We start from the raw sequence: 8,294 nt of genomic DNA, 5'->3' as shown, positions 1-8,294 counted from the left end.
ATTTTCACTTCACCCGACAATAAACGTCTCTGATCACTTCGTCACACGTAATGTATTTTAAACGTGCTTGAAGTGTCTTTAAATAATCTCCTTAACGAATTTCGCAGTCACGTACAACTTTTTCATCGACTAGCCCGATCGTGATAACTGAAGGTAGAGAGCTCAATAATGTGTTACATGTTCTTTTATATATATTAAAAAACAAACGCGCCCCTATATCTTTTCTTTTATATGTATTAAAAAAGAAACGCGCCCCTATATCTTTCTGTCCCGCTTGGTCTTTGCCACTTTGCTTTTCATTACTCTTCGTTATATTGCTTCTTAGTAATACTGTGCAGTTATTAAAATTTCGTATTACTTACCCCTTTTTAATTCTTCCAACATAAAGTCTATTTATCCCCGATTTTGTCCGCAGCTCGTGGCCGTGCGGTAGCGTTCTCGCCTCCCACGCCCGGGTTCCCGGGTTTGATTCCCGACGGGGTCAGGGATTTTCTCTGCCTCGTGATGACTGGGTGTTGTGTGATGTCCTTAGGATAGTTAGGTTTAAGTAGTTCTAAGTTCTAGGGGACTGATGACCATAGATGTTAAGTCCCATAATGCTCAGAGCCATTTATCCCCGATTTTAATTAATATGATGCTAATTGACACGCCTGCCCACAAAGTACCGTTATACCGGGTATGCAAGAAAATGTTTCCCAGTAGTAGCCTGCTTCTGTTCCAGATTATAATAACAATTTTTATTTCCAGCAAACATCGTCCAAGGGCTGTTTATGTTGGGTCTGGCCTTCTCCGGCTGCAACTCCGTTGTGGTCGCCATCTGTCTGACAGTAGCGCTCTCAGCTTCCGGAGCAGAGACTGCTGGACCCATTGCAACGTATGTCGACCTCAGCCCCAACTTTGGAGGTAAACTCTTCAATTTTAATGTACAAAGTAAATTAGTGCCCGTATATGCATTGGCACAACGCCCCTTAATCGATGCTGCCGAATACGCACGATGACTGCAACACCACCAGTACCATGCTAGGAACTTTCTTATAGTGTGTTGCAATCTCTTGCTTTCCTCCCATTCTCCACATCGGTAAAGCTTACTCTATAGCTATGTGAATATCCGCCTCATTCAGTAACTATCGGCGCTTTCTAATCCTCGAACACTCACCGTTTTGATTCCATCATCTGCTTACCCTGCCAGCACTCCAAACTTTTACCAACTCATTAAATTCCCCTTCCTTCACATCCACACACACACACACACACATACACACACACACAAACATACACAGGTCTTTTATACAGGTTGTCTGGGGTACAACGGAAGATACTTCTATTGGAGACTGAGGACAAGGTACTGAGCAATGTTACATCAGTATATACGTTAGATTAATAATTGTAGCTATTATAAACTGTCTGTTTTTGGGCGTGAGCAGATCAGTGGTAGGCTTGTTCTCATAAGAATCGGTAGAAAACCAACACTGAAAACAATAGTTCAGATATACATGCCGAAGTCGCAAGATTAAGAACAGATAGAGAGACTATATGAGGATACTGAACGGCTAATTCAGTAGGTAAACGGAGATGAAAATCTAATAGTCATGGGGGACTAAACTGCGGTTTTAGGGGAAGGAGTGGAAAAAAGAGTTACGTGAGATTATTGACTTGGTACTAGGAATGGGAGAGGAAGAAGACTAATTAAGTTTTGCAAAACTTTCACCTAGTTATAGTCAATACTCTGTTCAAGGACCACAAAAGGAGAAGATATACTTAGAAACGGCCGGAAGATACGGAAAGATTTCTGTTGGGTTATATTTTGGTCAGGCAGAGGTCCCGGAATCAGATATTGGTTTCTAAGGCGTACCCAGGGGCAGATATAGACTCAGATCATAATTTGGCAATGATGAAGAGTAGGCTGAAGTTTAAGGAACTATTCAGGTAGAACCAACGCGCAAAAAAGTGGGATACGGAAGTACTGAGGAATGCAGAGACACGCAGAAGTTCTCTGAGGCTACAGATACTACGATTATGAACAGCTTAGGAAGCAGTTCGGCAATTCACTTGAAGAGGAATGGACATCTCTGAAAAGGGCAATCACAGAAATTGGATAGTAAAACATAGATACGGGGAACGTAACTGCGAAGAAACCATGGGTAACAGAAGAAATACCTCAGCTGATTGACGAAAGAAGAAAATACAAAAATGTTCAGAGTAGCTTAGGAGTACAACAATATAAGTCAGTTAGGAAGGAAATAAACAGGAAGTGCAGAGAAGCTAAGGCGAAATGGCTACATGAAAAATGTAAAGAAAACGAAAATGAAGTGATTGTCGGGATGACTGACTCAGCATATAGAAAAGTGAAAACAAAATTCGGTGAAATTAAAAGCAAAAGTGGTGCAATGGGAAGTCCACTGTTAAATGCGAAGGAGAGAGAGTATTGGTAGAAAGAATACGCTGAGGGCATCTGTGAGGGGGAGGAATCATCTGAAGATGTGATATGTGAAGGAGAGATAGGGGATCCAGTATTCGAATCAGAATTTAAAAGAGTTTTGGACAACTTGAGAGCAAATGAGACAGAAGAGATAAGATTCCACAGAATTTCTAAAATCATTGGGGGGAGTGGCAACAAAACAATTACTCACGTTGGTGTGTAGAATGTATGAGTCTGGCGATATGCCGCCAGAGTTCCGGAATTTTCAAGACTGCAAGAGCCGACAAGTATAAGAATTATCGCACAATTAGCCTGACAGCTTGTGAGGTAACGGGCGAATTGTGGCGCCCTGAAAATATTCTAAGTTGGCTTGGTCGCACAGGGCGCTTGTCAAAGCCGGGGCCCGGCAGCAAACACGTGGTGCAAAATGTTAGCCGGACGAGAGGGGTAGCCCCAGTGCATGCTCCAGCCGCGTGGCTGGGAATTCCGGTGTGACGAGAACAGTGCTTTGTGAGAATGAAGGAGATACGCCGGGAGTGTCAAAGATGGCGGACTTTGTGAAACCTTAATGGCAGACATTTCACAGTTCGTATAGAAATTAATAGTAGGCAGATGAATCATGATACTTCAAAAAGAAGCATGTACATTACCATTATTTGCACGATAATTCTGATGATGTAATCAGATTTTCAATATCTTTATTAGTTTGAAGTTTAGTATCTGACTGTAAATTAGACACGTAACCCCCAGCAACGAATTTCCAAAATGTAAACGCTGCATCCGATTTCGTCGAGCGACGTGTCTTTAGAACGCTATTAGTGTAAACCTAAATTGGTACAAATTACAGGCATGTAACTTCAATAGTATATGAGTTATTGGAGGTCAAAGTGACCGATTACTATCGATCGCGTCAGGCCATAAGCACCCCACAGTTACACGAAAAAACGGTAGCGGCATGCTTATAAACATATTTATTCATCTATGTTTTTGTTTATATCCGATATATGCTATTCATGAAGAAATTGGTTAGATATTTCCTGTTTTTCAGAAAGCCTTCCTTTCGTTACTATTCCTTTGATATAGGCTTATTTAATTTGTATTTAATAATGTATGTTAGAGCGTGTTTATGGTCCAGCCGTAGGAATATTTATTTAATTTCAAGTATTTGAATGTAAATCCGGTAATTCGAATATGTTTCATTATGTTTGTGAGTGTGCGTTGGTATGAAGACATGGAGGGAGCGCTCTAGCCAATCACAGCGCTCATTAATGGTGAGACTGTATGGAAGTGGGGGAAGACGATCGTTTTGAGAGAGGACGGGGCGGTTTTGGAAGGGGGCGGCACAGGACACGGGAGTGAGTGCTGGGCGCGGACAGTACAGCGCGACGGACGCACAGTCGGCGGAAAGACTTGGACAGTGGAGCAGTTTGCGCGTGGTCGTGGAGAATAGAAATATCTCGGAGTGCCGACCTGTCCTCTTGTGTGATTTCCGTGGCTTCTGCAGTGAAGACGTAGTCTGCGTTTAGAAGTGAATATCTCACGAGCTATGTTGTTGTTCAAAGCTAATTACGTGCAGTACGAATCTATTGTTTCCCTGTTATTGTAATTATATTTTATTTATTTGCTGGACCATCGACACCAATAAGTGTTTTGCAGAAATATACCGCATTCTCAAAAGTACTTCTACTATCGTACTCAACATTTAAAGTCGTTAAGATAGTACCTGCAGATTTTATTTAACTGCTATCTTTCATTTATAAATTTATATGTTACTTTCATAATTCGCAGTTGCCGAGTGATAGAAACCTTCGATTCATGTGTGTATTCTTATCGTATACTGCAGACTCAGCAGTATTTGGCTTGTAATGCGGCAACTACGTATTCTAGCCCTAGACAACGAAACCAGCCATAACTTTTAATATTGCAACGCTGAGTCGGAGGGTACGTAGTTGAGGGCCACTCATCACACATTATACTGTTTGAAGGCCCGCTAGCTCATGCATCTAAGTTCCTGACAGGATTAATATACAGAAAAGTGAAAAAAAATTGGGGATGTGTCACATGACGTTTACTTTGGCTTTGGTAAAGGTAGTGGCATCAAACAGGCAGTTCTGACGTTGCGGTTGACAATGGAAGCAAGTTGTTGTTGTTGTTGTTGTTGTGGTCTTCAGTCCTCAGACTGGTTTGATGCAGCTCTCCATGTTACTCTATCCTGTGCAAGCTTCTTCATCTCCCAGTACTTACTGCAACCTACATCCTTCTGAATCTGCTTAGTGTATTCATCTCTTGGTCTCCCTCTACGATTTTTATCCTCCACGCTGCCCTCCAATGCTAAATTTGTGATCCCTTGATGCCTCAGAACATGTCCTACCAACCGGTCCCTTCTTCTTGTCAACTTGTGCCACAAACACTTCTTCTCCCCAATTCTATTCAATACCTCCTCATACCTCCTCTTCAGCATTCTTCTGTAGCACCACATTTCGAAAGCTTCTATTCTCTTCTTGTCCAAACTGTTTATCGCCCATGTTTCACTTCCATACATGGCTACACTGCATACAAATACTTTCAGAAACGACTTCCTGACACTTATATCTATACTCGATATTAACAAATTTCTCTTCTTCAGAAACGCTTTCTTTGCCATTGCCAGTCTACATTTTATATCCTCTCTACTTCGACCATCATCAGTTATTTTGCTCCCCAAATAGCAAAACTCCTTTACTACTTTGTCTCATTTCTTAATCTAATTCCCTCAGCATCACCCAACTTAATTCGACTACATTCCATTATCCTCGTTTTGCTTTTGTTGATGTTCATCTTATATTCTCCTTTCAAGACACTGGCCATTCCGTTCAACTGCTCTTCCAAGTCCTTTGCTGTCTCCGACAGAATTACAATGTCATCGGCGAACCTCAAAGTTTTTATTTCTTCTCCATGGATTTTAATACCTACTCCGAATTTTTCTTTTGTTTCCTTTACTGCTTGCTAAATATACATGGAAGCAAGGCTGAATAAAAATCAAGATACATCTATAGGATCTGCGGACCTGTATAAAGCGTTGGACAATGTAAAATGGCTCAAGACGCTCGAAAATCTGACAAAAATTGAAGCAAACTATAGGGAGAGATCGATAATGTACAATATGTACAAGAATCAAAGGGAAATAATTACAATGTAACGCCAGGAACGAAGTGCATAAAAGATAGGTTCAATAGGTATTAAAATTCAAGTGAAAGGTTATCAGTGATAAAATTCGATAATGGCATTTCCCTGCTCAGGGAAGGTGAAGAAGAATTACACAATCTGTTCAGTGGACTGTACTGTCTAATGATAACAGAATATGAATGAGTAATAGCGGAAGTTTGACTAGGAATAAACGTAATGCCAAGCCTGTGATCACGAAGTAGTTGAAGTTAAGGAATTTTGCTACCTTAGAAGTAAACAACACAGTACGTACGAAGCATGGAGGACATTAAAAGCAGACTAGCACAGGTAACCAGAGAATTCTTGGCCAAGAGAAGTCTACTGGTATGAAACATAGGCTTTAATTTGTGGAAGGAATTTCTGTGAATGTACGTTTGGAGCACAGCGTTGCATGTTAGTGAAACTTGGGCTATGTAAAACCGAACACAAGAGACTCGAAGCGTTTGAGATGTAATGTTAAAAATTAGACGGATTGGTAAGGAATGAGGAAGTTCTCCGCAGAATCAGTGAAGAAGGGAATACATGGAATACGCTGACAATACGGAGGGACATGATGATAGAATGTGTGCTAAGACATCAGGAAATAACATTCTTGATTCTAGAGGGTGCGGTAGAGAGTAATAACAGTCGGGGAAGACAGAGATTGGAATACATCCACTAAATAATTGTGGACATAGAGTACAACCGCTGCTCTGAGATGCAGAGGTTGGCACAAGAGAGAAATTCATCGCGGATGGCATCGAACCCTTCGGAAGACTGATGAATCAAAAGAAAAGTGGAGCATTGACGAATGCTGCGTGGGAATAACGATTCTGATAAGCCTCTGTATGAGTTCTGTTTTTACAGTCGTAGTCATTTTGTGGTATGTAAATCAGAAGTACAAATAGGGTGGTTGACTTTCTGGACAATAGGCTCTCTTAATTTAACGCGTTCAGCCAGGGCAGAGAGGTTTGTTTCCCGCTGTGGGGTAGGGCGCGTGTTCATGCTTCCCTTCATCCGGTGGTGCTGGTTTTCCTGTTTCTCGCATTCAGACGCCCTAGGCTGTTACTGTAATGTGTTTACATACTATTTCGAAAGTGGAGTAAGTCCATTCTTTCAAAAAAAGTCAGGTCACGTAAAATAATTATACACTAGAGTAATCACAAATTATGTGATGTCTCAACAGCCCGCATCTCGTGGTCGTGCGGTAGCGTTCTCGCTTCCCACGCCCGGGTTCCCGGGTTCGATTCCCGGCGGGGTCAGGGATTTTCTCTGCCTCGTGATGGCTGGGTGTTGTGTGATGTCCTTAGGTTAGTTAGGTTTAAGTAGTTCTAAGTTCTAGTGGACTGATGACTATAGATGTTAAGTCCCATAGTGCTCAGAGCCATTTGAACCATTTGATGTCTCAACAATATGAGATTATGGGTCCACCTTAATGCAAAACACTTGTATCATTTATTTATTTATTTCTAAACTAGTTTCAGCGACAAATATCGCCCTCATCAGTGGGTTCTTTGATTCTAAGACATGCAGAAATAGCAAACTCATAAAACGTTGTAAAACATTACTACATGTGTACTGTGTGGTTTAAAATATTGCTTTCTGTGAGTAATTTCACAATATCTTATTTACTATACGTCACAGCATAGTTTTACGATTGTTGCCGCTGTTTCCGGCTTGCTTTCCGTGTTTTTTTTGTTTTTTTGTGTTTTTTTTGCCCCTTTTCTCGGCATACATCTTGTCATCTGCAACTCTATGAGTGGCTGTTAGTAAACAAATGCAGAAACGTGAACTTACTTTTCTCGGCGTTATATAGTTGGGATTGCGGCAGTTTTATGGATACAATTGTGGTGTGTACTAGATTGTTACGTTGTCTGTCGTGACTCACGTTCATTCGATGGCTTGCACCTACTTTGTGATACAAAAAACATAACTTTCACACCTTGTTCGTAATCCAAAACATTACGCCATCTTGTTGTTCGAGAAAACAATAATTGGAACCATACAGTACATATGTAATAATGTTTTTCAATGTTTTATAAATATGCTACATCTACAAGTTTTAGAATCAAACTACCGGGTGATCAAAAATTCAGTATAAATTTGAAAACTTAATAAACCACGGAATAATGTAGATAGAGAGGTAAAAATTGACACACATGCTTGGAATGACATGGGGTTTTATTAGGAAAAAAAAACAAAGTTCACAAAATGGCCGACAGATGGCGCTGGACAGTAAAACGTCAGTGATTGCGGATGACAATCATGTGTAAAAGGAGCTGTAATGAGAGAGAGAATCAGATGCACCAGCAGTCGCAGCATGTTGTCGTTACCTGAAAAGGCGCTTTTAGTGAAGCAGCATTATCAGAGTGGGGAATGTGCTAATTGAGCGTTACGATCCTATCGCCGTAGGAAGGGGATTCAAACGGGTAAAGGTCCGTTGACAATTGCAGCTGTGGCCAGAATGATTTCGAAGTTCGAAGCCACAGGTTGTTTAGACGATAGACGCCGTAGTGGCCGACCGAGCACAAGGCGTAATGCTGCTGAGACAGTTCAGGAAGAAATGAAGACTGTAGCGGGTTCGTCTATGCATTGGGAAGTCAGCGCTCGTGCAGTCGCACGTCGCACCGGCATTCCATACACTACTGTTTGGTTGGCACTGAGGCGTACCCTCCGATGCTATCCGTACAAA

General features: G+C 41.4%; 1 long non-coding RNA gene across 1 annotated transcript in view; it reads left to right on the top strand.

Moving 5' to 3' along the window:
* Positions 1-803: 803 nt before the first annotated feature.
* The window catches only part of LOC126456567 (uncharacterized), a 28,794-nt gene continuing 21,303 nt past the window's right edge, over positions 804-8,294 (top strand). Inside the window, exon 1 of the long non-coding RNA XR_007585371.1 lies at positions 804-903. This is a non-coding gene — a long non-coding RNA (uncharacterized LOC126456567). The remainder of the gene's footprint in view (positions 904-8,294) is intronic.

This window comes from Schistocerca serialis, chromosome 2 (genome assembly GCF_023864345.2).
Source record: "Schistocerca serialis cubense isolate TAMUIC-IGC-003099 chromosome 2, iqSchSeri2.2, whole genome shotgun sequence".
NCBI lineage: Eukaryota > Metazoa > Arthropoda > Insecta > Orthoptera > Acrididae > Schistocerca > Schistocerca serialis.
The sequence above is the reverse complement of the archived record's forward strand: the minus strand, read 5'-3'. Positions and strand labels throughout refer to the sequence as shown.